Genomic DNA, 14,202 nt, shown 5'->3' on the forward strand with positions numbered 1-14,202 from the left:
GGCTCATACTCTGTATGTCCTTGGGTCCAGCTTCTTTCAACACAGCTATGACATACATGTATGTTGCTGCATGGGATTAGTAGTTCATTCCATCTTATTACTGAATAGTATTCCTTATATGAATATACCAAAAGTTACTAATCCATTCACCTCTTGCTTTCTGTTGGGGGCTGTTAGGAATGAAAGGGCCCAAGTCTTTTTATGGACGTATGTTTCCATTTCTCTTGGGCCATGTGTTAAATATATGTTTAACATAATAAGAAACTGCCAAACCTCTCAAGTAGTTTCACCATTTTATACTCCCACTAGGAATGCAGGACAGTGACCATGAAAGCCTCTACCAGGACTTACAAACTAGTAGAGATAAAATCCTCTCTCTAGGTGACTTTCATGTCGCATTGATTCATTATTTTGTCTGCTATTGTAGGAGTTTCACCTTGTATTTCTGTAACATTTCTCTATACAGTTCCAAACCCTGTTTAGGCTTCAACCAGCGTTAATAATGATACACTATAAATTAATTATATATATCATTATCAGCATTCTATATCATTAATATGCCATTAATAAAACTAAAGTTTCAGGGCATCTGGGTGGCTCTGTTGGTTAAGCGTCTGACTTCAGCTCTGGTCATGATCTCACGGTTCATGGGTTTGAGCCCCACGTCAGGCTCCGTGCTGACGGCTCAGAGCCTGGAACCTGCTTTCAATTCTGTGTCTCCCTTTCTTGCTGTCCCTCCCTTGCTTGCACTCTGTTTCTGTCTCACTCTCAAAAATAAACAAACATTAAAAAATAATAATAAAATAAAAATAAATAAAACTAAAGTCTCAAGCACAAAACATTTTTCCTGGCCAGTGATAGCTAAAAATGGCTTCCCAAACAGCATTTATGTATGTTCCTTTCTAATGAGTGGGCAATGGCTGTGAATGAATCCTTGACTGTGTAACATCTTGGCAGTTTTTGTTGTTTATCCTTTCCAAAATCGACTTTCTGTGAAGTCAGTGCCTCAGTTCACAAAAGAGGAGCAGTACAGTTTAATGTTAAAGAGCCCTAGCTAAAGAGGTAGTCAGACCAGTGTGAACATGGTGAATTCTTTCCATGGGCCTGTTCTTTAACACACAGAGAGCTCTGGATCCCTCATCTGCAATCTGGGAGATGGGCGTTATAAATATCCTTATCTCATATAATTGTTCTGGGGACAATGATCTCATGTAGGTAAAGCCCTTGGCAATGCTCCTAGTTCATATTTATTGCTTAAGAAATGGAAGCTTTAAAAAAGACACGTTCCAATGTGAGTGAAGGAAAAAGTCATCATAGGAAATGCAGCTCGAGTTCTGGAAGATAAATCCCCTCTCCTTGCTTTGTCTAGGAAGCCTGCTGCCTCTCTCTCCTTGGAAGTCAGGGAGAGCCCCGTTCCATTAGCTGCCAATAAGCCCCATCCTCCACAAGGTCATTCCCTCCCCATCCTCTGCTCCTGCTGGGGCTGGCTGCGGGAGGTGGGGGGGCGGGGGATGTGACCCTTCTCTCACCTCGTGCCAGTCTGGCTCACCTGCTCAGAAGCCTGGACTCACCATGCTGCCCTCTGCCTCAGCTGTTTCTACTGATCTGGCACTGAAACCTCCCGCTTCCTTTCAGAACTCAACATCCCACATGCTCAGGAGATGTACCAGACCCATGGGCTGAGGGATTTTTTTTTTTTTTAAATATATGAAATTTATTGTCAAACTGGTTTCCATACAACACCCAGTGCTCATCCCAAAAGGTGGGCTGAGGGATTAAGAGGCACCGGCTCTCTGGACCCCAGCCTCCAACAACCATAACAGGACCATAGGAGAAAGCTCACTAGATGCACATCTTAAAATTCCAGAAAATCATTCTTCAAGCTTAATTCTCCAAAGACGTGGACCGTTAGGAAGAGAGAAACCCTCCAGATTCGGGCTCTCAATTTAGAAACCATTTGGTAAATGTTTCTTTTTGCACCTGCACTTAGCCTTTATGCAATAGCCAGTATTGCATCTGCCCTAGCTCCTAACTCTGGAGAAATTGCAGTCTGTCAGGAGGGGAATAAACCATACCAGTTAGTAAGTTAATTAGGAAATGGAATGTGTTTAGGTATGTGTAGGAAGGAGAGCGACCAGGGAAACTCGGATTAACCAGCATTATGTTTTTAAATTGGTAAATCTGCTGACCGGAACACTGCACTGGGGCGGATCTTGTCATCTTCTCTGTGTTGCACCCTTAACCCTACGGTGTTAGTTCCACCTCAGGCCAAGGACGGGTGAGACACAGCAGCGGGGAAGTGGGGAGGAGGGCAGAGGTTACGGTCTGGCAGAATCTGGGTGAAGTCATGCGAACGAACCATAGTTCCAGATCCTTCTGTCAGATACCCTCTAAGGTATCAACTGAAGGACCGGCTGACATCTGTGACACTTGGCCCAAGCAGCTAGTTCACTGACGGAGCGAGCGCCCTCAGCCAGAATGGGTGAAGGTGTGAGACAGTCCAGTGTTGTATTAAATATTGAAAATAAGCCCCTAGGTAGGAGTGCTCTTTAGAGAGGCGCTTTAGCCCTCTGATGCCGCCCCTTAGGCCAGTTTTCTGTTACACACAGGAGAGAGAATGCCAGAAAATATTGGTGAATTAGTTTGACGAACTTCAGGAGTTTAAAATGAGTATCCTTGACATTTTGACATCCTAGCCCATTTTCCTTTGGCTTTCCTAACGGAAGACGATGGAAGAATTGATTCTCCGCTTGCTTTTCTTCAACTGCTGAAAAAACTCCCTAGATTTTTTGTTTCTTGAAAGATTCACCAATTTAAAAACTAAGCTTAAATTTCTGTCAGCTTCCAGTTCTAAAAATTTTCAGTGTCTTAGATCAAACTGATCTTCTGTTAGTTCAAACTAATAAATAAATCTCTGTAGCAAACATCTTTTATGCCATTTACTCAAGCAGAAAATGCAGGTACTTCGCTTGCTTTTTAATTTTCTTTTTAAGGCAGCATTTCCCTTCCCCGCCCCCCAATAATTAGCAGTAACATCCTAAGGGTTTTTTTTTTTTCCCCTACCCGGTAACTTTGACAAGTTACCTAAGATTGGTCAAATCTTCTATTTTGGGGGCGCCTGGGTGGCGCAGTCGGTTAAGCGTCCGACTTCAGCCAGGTAACGATCTCGCGGTCTGTGGGTTCGAGCCCCGCGTCGGGCTCTGGGCTGATGGCTCAGAGCCTGGAGCCTGTTTCCGATTCTGTGTCTCCCTCTCTCTCTGCCCCTCCCCCGTTCATGCTCTGTCTCTCTCTGTCCCAAAAATAAATAAAAAACGTTGAAAAAAAATTAAAAAAAAAACAACAAATCTTCTATTTTGGTTTTTATGGGTATTGCACCTGATACTGTCTTGCTTCATGCGACAAAAATACCAAGGGCGATGTATTACCCTAGTTTATTTTTTAAAGGACAAATACATTGTTTTAGGATCACTTATTTCTGTTGAAGTATTTCCCAAATTCAGATGTTGCTTCTCTAGACAACGAATTCATACAAAAACTTCTAACGGGTCATAAAAATACTTTCCCTTGTAAGTAGACAATCATGAATCTATTCAATCTTTGCTCACTTGTTTATAATCAAAACAAAAAAGGCTAGGAAACAGATGAAAACCTGTCTATCAGGTCCCTACTCTGTGCCACGCACTGGACTAAATGTTGCATACATTTTCTGGGTAATGCTCACAATAGTCTATAAACCATGATAGGTGCTGTGATTATCTTAATTTATATATAAGAAAATTAAAGCTCAGAGAACAACAAACCTGCCCACAGTCACATGGACAGAAAGGAAATCTTTTGTTATTAAAAAAAAAATAACAACAAAATGGATTCAGTAATAAATTACAGAATCACAAGTTCATATTTAGTTTTCTTGTTGCTGTTACTGAAAGCATGGAGTTATCTTATATGTACGTAAACACATGGCCCTGATACTCTCCTTTGTCACATGAAGAAGTTAAGGTCCGTGGAAGTGAAATGACTAACCCCCAGGGACACAGCCAGTTAAGTGGATTTCAGAACCAACCAGCAGATGCATATGGCGAGGCTCCTGTGACATGAATCCTTAAGATGTTGGCGGTGTGTCCAGAACCTCCACCCCTGGGTCCTTTTGTTTTTCTTTTTTCTTTTTTTTAAGTTTATCCATTTTGAAAGACAGAGGACGAGAGAATGAGCAGGGGAGGGGCAGAGAGAGAGAATCCCAAGCAGTCCCTGCGCTCCATACTGAGCCCGACATGGGGCTCCATCTCACGGTGGTGAGGTCATGACTTGAGCCAAAACCAAGAGATGCTCGCTTAACCGTCTGAGTCACCCAGGCACCCCTTCCACCCCTGGGCTCTTAACATGTGTAGCAGAACTACTAGGCTCACGGCATAGACCCGTCCTCACTTCTTCATGTGATGCTGGCACCTCTGTTTCATTGGACAAAGAAAGACAGTGCGTATTCCTGTTAAGTGTTCAGATGGCTGTTTGTTTACACTGCGGAGGAGTAACCGTGGTAGTTCCAGGGCTGTCACTAGTGAGGCTGTCAATGTAATTGTGTGGTGACACCACCACAGTTCTGAAGCAATCATTCATATCCATCCTTGTGTTTATATTTAGCAGTGGCTGTTAATGGTGTAATTATAGGATATAAACAAGCTCCACCCAGAGTGAGGCCGAATGATGAGATGATTGCCTGGGGACCTAGGTTACCCAATGCATCTTGCGCTATGAAATGAAAATATCCAGCACGGACAACTTTATTGTGACTATAAATTTGGCCTCCCACTAATACCACTTCAAGCCAAATTATGTATGTTTGATGAGGCATAATTTCTTATTAGATTCGGAGAATACCAGGGCAGACTACATCATGATGGGATTATAATTTGAATTTTAATCAGGTTTTGTTCATTCCCCCATACTAGCTAATGAAATTGATTTGATAACATAGTTATTCAAATGAATAGGGGACAACATAGGACAAAAAGGGAACAAATTGTATTGCTTACCACAAACAGTGCTACACTCTTTTATAATAGTAAGTGTAACTGTTGGCATTTTTTTCCTGACCTTTCCACGAACCCTCTTTCATCAGCCTCGTGGTGGTCCCTTCCCCGAGACAGATGTCGGAGTCTGGGTTTTGGCCTCTCTGATTAGGGATTTAACATATTGAATTCAGCCTTCTAATGATTCGCTACAGTTTTATTTTGACAGCCCTCTGTGCAAACCCTGCCTGTATATAAATCAATGCCCCTCATTGCTGACCGAGAGAGCGTGTTGAAAGCTCTCCATCAAAATATCTATCATTCGGGAAGTGGAGAGAGAAGTTCGTCTAACAGACTGTGGTTTGCTCCCTTGTACGTACTCTATTCCTCTCTTTTCTTCATCTAGCACACCCAGGATTCAGACATTTGGAATAAATGTTTAAAGCAAGAGATTCCATTAACTGTATGAAGTCATCGCTAGAATAGCTATGTGATCTTACTGTCGTGTGATCTTCTAAGTCATAGCTAGGATAGCCTCTACCCTGTGATCTTATTGTCGGTCCTCACCACACCATCGGCTACCTGAGAATAATATAAGTCAGAGAAAATTAAGTTGCCTGAATAATGACTCATTTCTCCTTAACACTAGCCACTTTTAACTCATTCCAGTGAGTATTTAGCTTCTAACCAGAGTATTTATTACCTGGTCATTTTTTCTGAATCACAGTTACATATCTAAGTACATGAACAACTAGAGTTTCATGAAGGTTAAAAAGCCAAGTAGAATAAGCCAGTGGAAACAAGGTGATACACTTGTGAATATTAAAACCATGGTATTTGCCACACTAACAGTTCTCTCGTTTTTGAATGCATAAAGATGGCAAACTGTCATTACTGTGAATGGCTTGGGAGCCAGGTAATATATTGTTTCTCTAAAGTATTTAAGTCATCAAGGCAGTAGCAAGAGGTCAGTGTCTGATTTGCTTAACAGGTGGAGGCAGATCAGGGTGAACTGAGACTTGTTGTCAAAACATTCTCAAAGGGGAAAATATTGATAAAAAATTAAAAAGGAAAGTTCTGGAGTTTGCATAAAATGAGAAGGAATAGAATTTATTCCCCGCCTCTGTAAGGGTACTGAATATCGCTTCAGTTTGCAAATATTGATACAACTGTCATATTATTTTCACACTGCGACAATTTTGAGTTTTCTTCACTTGAAACATTGTCCCAGGGGGCATTGTGACTGTTAAACTAATCTTTATTCATGATTTATGCAGCCTGAACTCAAGTCTCTGAAACAAAATTAATAAATCATGGGTTGATGGAGAGAATGGCAGAGACTGGAGACAATTTGAAGAACAATTTCTATGTGATGGGAACCACTTAGACCAACTTTTAGTTTATGGCAATTTTCGGCTTAAGATACAAAAACTCTTAGGGCCTCCTGGAAACTGTACCAATTCGTTTTTTCTGTTTATTTATTTTAAGGGAGAGAGTGCATGTGCACACAAGTGGGGGAGGGGCAGACAGAGAGAGAGAGAGAGAGAGAGAGAAAGAGAGAGAGAGAGAGAGAGAGAGAGAGAGAGAGAATCCCAAGCAGGCTCCACGCTATCAGGGCAGAGCCCGACGCGAGTCTGGATGCCACATGATCCCACTGTGAGATCATGACCTGAGCCAAAATCAAGAGTCAGATGCTTAACCAAGAGAACCACCCAGGCACCCGACAGTTCATTTTCTTGCCTGATTTACTCGAAGACGTGCTAAAGCCAGGCTACCCAAACTGACCTATGGTCAACTCACCCTTTAAAAGATACCTAGCTAGGAACATCACATAGCTTGACTTCACAGCACACCAGAACTCTAACTCAACCCCTTCTGACTGCAAATTATGTCCATTTGTTCTTGCTGTTTTCTCAGAGGAGCTTTTAGAATTTAACTGAGTACCCTCTATAGAACTATAACCAAGCAATCATCTAGGAGACAAAGGTACATTGGTAATCAGTCCCAGATGCGATGCTGGTTGGAATGCCAACCAGGGCTAGCCGTTCATGAGTTACAGTTGTGTTCCACCATGGTGTGTGGTAATCGCAGCTTTAAGAACACCAAGGAATTAAGGTGTGATTATTTCTTAAATCAACTTTATTGGGGCCCCTGGGTGGCTCAGTCAGTTAAGCAGCCGACTTCGGCTCAGGTCATGATCTTGCAGTTTGTGAGTTCGAGCACAGGGTCGGGCTCTGTGCTGACGGCTCAGAGCCTGGAGCCTGCTTCCGATTCTGTGTCTCCCTCTCTCTCTGCCCCCTCCCCTGTTCAAGCTCTGTCTCTCAATAATAAGTAAATGTTAAAAAAATTTTAATAAGTAAATAAACTTTATTTTTTAGAACAGTTTTGTATTTACAGAAAAACTGCAGATAGGAAAAAAAAAAAAAAAGTTCTCATATACCTCCCACCCAGTTTCCTCTATCACTAACACCTTAAATTAGTATAGTATCTTTGTTACAACTAATGAACCAATATTGATGCATTCTTAGTAACTCAAGATTATGCTTCATTCACATTTCCTTAGTTTTTATGGAATTTTACGTAATATGCTTTTTGTGTTCCGACAGTCAGTTGGCATGTCTCCTTAGGCTCCTCTTGGTTGTGACAGTTCCTCACACGTATGCCGTGACTTTGACAACCACAAGTCAGTATTTTGTAGAATGTCCCTCCATGAGGATGCATCTAGGGTTCTGAGTTTGGGAGAGGAAGACAATGCAAGTCAAGGGCCAGTGTCATCACACATGAAGGGCACATGTTATCAACATGACTTTTCCGGCTTGATGTTGACCGTGATCACCTGACTGAGGTGATGGTGTCTACCAGGTTTCTCCACTGTGAAGTTGCTCTTCTTCCCTCTCTTCCATACAGCATCCTCTGGAACGAAGTCACCATGCCCAGCGACACTTGAGGAACGGGGAGTTATGTTCCACCTCCTTGAGTCTGAGCATGTACATAACTTAATCAGATTTCTTCTGCACAGGAGATTGGTCTCTTCTCCCTCCCCCTCCCTTGATTTATTTATTCAGTCACTTATTTGTAGAAGTATGGACTCCGATTTCGTACTTGGGCTCATAGTGCAATACTACTTTTTTTTTATTTTCCACCTGTAGTCAGTGGAGCTCTTACACTTTGATCCTCTGTCTTTTTGAAATAACTCCATTATTGTGTGTGTGTGTGTGTGTGTGTGTGTGTGTGTGTGTGTGTGTGTGGTGGGCTTTTGTGATCATTTCTCTTTAATTTAATTGTATCTTGCATATAAAAGTCAGCCAAAGTGGTAGTTACCAGCTTTTCTCCTCTGTGTGCCAGTCATCAATCAATTTCTTTTCAAGTGAACAAGTGGCATTTTTAAAAAATCTGTCACATTTGATGTTTTACCCTGAAGATTATTTGGTACCCTTGATCTTTCCTCTCCTTGTCTGTACCATCCAGTCATGAGACACTTTTTGGATTCAAAGATAAATTATTTTAAAAGTAGTAATAAATAGAGTAAATCAGAAGAGACTAGGGACATAGAATAAATGGAATATGAAGAATTTGATCACGAAAAACGAAAAAAAATACAGAATACAAAAGCAACGGGCTTTTAGAAATTTAAAAAAAAATTGAACTTTAAAAAAAAAAAAGCTGAAAATTCAGGATAAGTACACAAGACCATTTCTGAAACTAACATGTATCTTAATATGATCAAGAACATTGAGACCAGAATAACAGCTCAGAGCACACTAACTAGTAAACTGGTAAGGACAATAAACTAATACCTCATGAGGATCAGGACCAAGACTCCCTTCACAAAGTGATCACTCAGTATTCTGCTGGGAGCCACAGCCCATCCAGGAAACAGAAATCTGTGGAAAGAAGGAAAAAGATCATCATTTATAGGTGATGTTTCTGTTTACCTAAAAACAAGAGAATCAATCAAAATATAATGAATAAAAATTTAATTAAAAAAAACCCCTATCTACACAATAAACCAAAATCAATAGCTTTTCTGTCAATGAGCAATAAGTGTGTGTAAAATATAATGGAAAAGATCCCATTTACTAAGATGTAAAATATTCAATAATAATAAATGAGTACTTGGAAAACTGAACTATTTGCTGAGAGAAATAAAAGCAAACTCTAATAAAGGCTATGTAGCTAGATAGGAAGACTAAATATTTTCAAAATGTAGTTCTTTTCTATGTTATTCTTCAGGTGAAACACATTTTTAAGAAAATCTCAACTTTATGGGGCGCCTGGGTGGCGCAGTCGGTTAAGCGTCCGACTTCAGCCAGGTCACGATCTCGCGGTCCGTGAGTTCGAGCCCCGCGTCGGGCTCTGGGCTGGTGGCTCGGAGCCTGGAGCCTGTTTCCGATTCTGTGTCTCCCTCTCTCTCTGCCCCTCCCCCGTTCATGCTCTGTCTCTCTCTGTCCCAAAAATAAATAAAAACGTTGAAAAAAAAAATTAAAAAAAAAAAAGAAAATCTCAACTTTAAAATGGTGACTCAAGGTTAAGAAAAAAACAAAAAACAAAGGGAAAACAAGAAAACAACAATAACCCAGGAAGAATAAATCGAAATGATCAACAAGATGGGGGGGTGGGAGGGAGGGAGGGTGGGTGATGGGTATTGAGGAGGGCACCTTTTGGGATGAGCACTGGGTGTTGTATGGAAACCAATTTGACAATAGATTTCATATATTGGAAAAAAAATTTTTAAAATTAAAAAAAAATGATCAACAAAATGTGGGAGACAAGAGATCTTTGTCTAACAGTTACTGAAATGAATTATAAAGCTATCATAACTTTGAAATGTGATGTTTTCCAAATATAGATTAATGAAGCATTGCCTAGGGAGAGATTCTACGATGAATAGGGATTTACTGTTGAGAACAGTGGCATACACATGAAGAAGTTACCAATAAATAAGATTGAACCAGTTGATAAACGATTTGGAGAAAATGAAAGCTGGCTTTTGACATCATACCATACACCAAAATAAAATTTAAATGTATTGAAGAATTCATGAAATTATAAAAGTCACCGAAAATCTACAATGAGGGGCACTTGAGTGGCTAAGTCTGTTGAGCATCTGACTCTTGATCTCAGCTCAGGTCTTGATCTCGGGGTCATGAGCACAAGCCTGTTGTTGGGCTCTATGCTGGACGTGTAGTCTACTTAAAGAAAAAATCTAGGATAAATTTTAATCTGCTCTTGGAATGAAGATTTTTCTCAGTAGAGGAATAATAAAGGATATCACAGAGAAGAATATCTAAAAATTTTTGTCAAACAGACTATAAACAAAACTAGAAGACAAATGATAGGATTTTTTTTTTTTTTTTTTTTTTTTTTTTTAAGAAAGAGAGCGTGCACAAGCAGGGAAGAGGAAGAAGGAGAGGGAGAGAGAGAGAATCTTAAGTAGGCTCCATGCCCAATGTGGAGCCTGACACAGGGCTCGATCTCACAACAGTAAGATCATGACCTGAGCCAAAATCAAGAGTTGAACTCTTAACTGACTGAGCCACCAGGCATCCCGGGATTTTTTTTTTTTAATTTAAATACAAATAACAAAGAGTTAATATTTTGAAGATATATAGAGAATTCACTAAGAGAAAGGCAAAAACAAAATCAAAGATTGGGGGAACATGAGTAAACAAATCAGAAAGACAAAACACTATGGCCAAGAAACACATGATCAGGTTTTTTTTTTTTAATTAATTAAATTTATTTATTTAAATATGAAATTTATTGTCAGATTGATTTCCATACAACACCCAGTGCTCATCCCAACAAGTGCCCTCCTCAATACCCCTCACCCACCCTCCCCTCCCTCCCACCCCCCATCAACCCTCAGTTTATTCTCAGTTTTTAAGAGTCTGTTATGTTTTGACTGCCTCCCTAACCTTTTTTTTTTTCCCTTCCCCTCCCCCATGGTCGTCTGTTAAGTTTCTCAGGATCCACATAGGAGTGAAAACATATGGTATCTGTCTTTCTCTGTATGACTTATTTCACTTAGCATCACACTCTCCAGTTCCATCCACGTTGCTACAAAAGGCCATATTTCATTCTTTCTCATTGCCATGTAGTATTCCATTGTGTATATAAACCACAATTTCTTTATCCATTCATCAGCTGATGGACATTTAGGCTCTTTCCATAATTTGGCTATTGTTGAAAGTGCTGTTATCAACATTGGGGTACAAGTGCCCCTATGCATCAGCACTCCTGTATCCCTTGGGTAAATTCCTAGCAGTGCTATTGCTGGGTCATAGGGTAGGTCTATTTTTAATGTTTTGAGGAACCTCCACACTGTTTTCCAGAGTGGCTGCACCAGTTTGCATTCCCACCAACAGTGCAAGAGGGTTCCCGTTTCTCCACATCCTCACCAACATCTATAGTCTCCTGATTTGTTAATTTTGGCCACTCTGACTGGCGTGAGGTAATACCTGAGTGTGGTTTTGATTTGTATTTCCCTGATGACAAGGGACGTTAAGCATCTTTTCATGTGCCTGTTGGCCATCCATATGTCTTCTTTAGAGAAGTGTCTATTCATGTTTTCTGCCCATTTCTTCACTGGATTGTTTTTCGGGTATGGAATTTGGTGAGTTCTTTACAGATTTTGGACACAAGCCCTTTGTCTGCTATGTCATTTGCAAATATCTTTTCCCATTCCATTGGTTGCCTTTTAGTTTTGTTGATTGTTTCCTTTGCAATGCAGAAGCTTTTTATCTTCATGAGGTCCCAATAGTTCATTTTTGCTTTTAATTCCTTTGCTTTTATTTTTTTCAACGTTTTTTTATTTTTTTATTTTTGGGACAGAGAGAGACAGAGCATGAACGGGGGAGGGGCAGAGAGAGAGGCAGACACAGAATTGGAAACAGGCTCCAGGCTCCAAGCCATCAGCCCAGAGCCTGACACGGAGCTCAAACTCACGGACCGCGAGATCGTGACCTGGCTGAAGTCGGACGCTTAACCGACTGCGCCACCCAGGCGCCCCTAATTCCTTTGCTTTTAATTGCCTTTGGGGATGTGTCAAGTAAGAAATTGCTGTGGCTGAGGTCAGAGAGGTTTTTTCCTGCTTTCTCCGCTAGGGTTTTGATGGTTTCGTGTCTCACATTCAGGTCCTTCATCCATTTTGAGTTTATTTTTGTGAATGGTGTAAGAAAGTGGTCTAGTTTCATTCTTCTGCATGTTGCTGTCCAGTTCTCCCAGCACCATTTGTTAAAGAGACTGTTTTCCATTGGATATTCTTTCCTGCTTTGTCAAAGATAGTTGGCCATACTTTTATGGGCCTAATTCTGGGGTTTCTATTCTATTCCATTGGTCTATGTGTCTGTTTTTGTGCCAATACTATGCTGTCTTGATGATTACAACTTTGTAGTAGAGACTAAAGTGTGGGATTGTGATGCCTCCCACTTTGGTGGTCTTCTTCAAAATTACTTTGGCTATTCGGGGTCTTTTGCAGTTCCATACAAATTTTAGGATTGCTTGTTCTAGCTTTGAGAAGAATGCTGGTGCAATTTTGAATGGGATTGCATTGAATGTATAGATAGCTTTGGGTAGTATTGACATTTTAACAATATTTATTCTTCCCTACTAAAGAATGAATGGGTCAACCAGGCAATTAGAGAAGAAATTTAAAAATATATGGAAACAAATGAAGATGAAAATACAACAATCCAAATGTTTTAGGATGCAGCAAAGGCAGTCCTGAGAGGAAAATACATTGCAATCCAAGCTTATCTCAGGAAACAAGAAAAATCCCAAATACAAAATCTAATAGCACACCTAAAGGAAATAGAAGCAGAACAGCAAAGAAACCCCACACCCAGCAGAAGAAGAGAAATAATAAAGATCAGAGCAGAAATAAACAATATAGAATCTAAAAAAACTGTAGAGCAGATCAATGAAACCAAGAGTTGGTTTTTTGAAAAAATAAACAAAATTGATAAACCCCTAGCCAGGCTTCTCAAAAAGAAAAGGGAGATGACCTAAATAGGTAAAATCATGAATGAAAATGGAATTATTACAACCAATCCCTCAGAAATACAAGCAATTATCAGGGAATACTATGAAAAATTATATGCCAACAAACTGGACAACCTGGAAGAAATGGACGAATTCCACACACTTCCAAAACTCAAACAGGAAGAAATAGAAAACTTGAACAGACTCATAACCAGCAAAGGAATTGAATCAGTTACCAAAAATCTCCCAACAAATAAGAGTCCAGGACCAGATGAATTCCCTGGGGAATTCCACCAGACATTTAAAGCAGAGATAATACCTACCCTTCTCAAGCTGTTCCAAAAAATAGAAAGGGAAGGAAAACTTCCAGACTCATTCTATGAAGCCAGCATTACTTTGATTCCTAAACCAGACAGAGACCCAGCAAAAAAAGAGAATTACAGGCAATATCCCTAATGCATATGGATGCAAAAATTCTCAATAAGATACTAGCAAATTGAATTCAACAGCATATAAAAAGAATTATTCACCATGATCAAGTGGGATTCATTCCTGGGCTGCAGGGGTGTTTCAACATTTGCAAATCAATCAATGTGATACATCACATTAATAAGAGAAAAGAACCATATGATCCTGTCAATTGATGCAGAAAAGGCATATGACAAAATTCAGCATCCTTTCTTAATAAAAACCCTTGAGAAAGTCGGGATAGAAGGAACATACTTAAACATCATAAAAGCCATTTATGAAAAGCCCACAGATAATATCATCCTCAATGGGGAAAAACTGAGAGCTTTCCCCCTGAGATCAGGAACATGACAGGGATGTCCACTCTCACTACTGTTGTTTAATATAGTGTTGGAAGTGCTAGCATCAGCAATCAGACAACAAAAGGAAATCAAAGGCATCAAAATTGGCAAAGATGAAGTCAAGCTTTCACTTTTTGTAGATGACATGATATTATGCATGGAAAACCTGATAGACTCCACCAAAAGTCTGCTAGAACTGACACATGAATTCAGCAAAGTCGCAGGATACAAAATCAATGTACAGAAATCAGTTGCATTCTTATACACTAATAATGAAGCAACAGAAAGACAAATAAAGAAACGGATCCCATTCACAATTGCACCAAGAAGCATAAAATACCTAGGAATAAATCTAACCAAAGATGTAAAAAGATCTGTATGCTGAAAACTATAGGAAGCTGATG

At 40.1% G+C, this 14,202-nt stretch overlaps 1 protein-coding gene and 1 long non-coding RNA gene across 5 annotated transcripts in view; one reads left to right on the forward strand and one right to left on the reverse strand.

The window, feature by feature from the left end:
* MARCHF3 (membrane associated ring-CH-type finger 3) overlaps positions 1-14,202 on the forward strand; it is a 149,770-nt gene that overhangs the window by 56,526 nt on the left and 79,042 nt on the right. The gene's annotated exons all lie outside the window — the stretch shown is intronic.
* The window catches only part of LOC147584497 (uncharacterized), a 112,375-nt gene continuing 104,008 nt past the window's right edge, over positions 5,836-14,202 (reverse strand). For 2 of the 4 annotated variants that reach the window (XR_015250469.1, XR_015250467.1), the window contains one exon: positions 5,836-8,890. This is a non-coding gene — a long non-coding RNA (uncharacterized LOC147584497). The remainder of the gene's footprint in view (positions 8,891-14,202) is intronic. The other 2 variants (XR_015250470.1, XR_015250468.1) reach the window with 2 other exon arrangements.

The sequence above is a fragment of the Puma concolor genome, chromosome A1, assembly GCF_028749965.1.
Source record: "Puma concolor isolate L17-30 chromosome A1, mPumCon1.1.hap2, whole genome shotgun sequence".
NCBI lineage: Eukaryota > Metazoa > Chordata > Mammalia > Carnivora > Felidae > Puma > Puma concolor.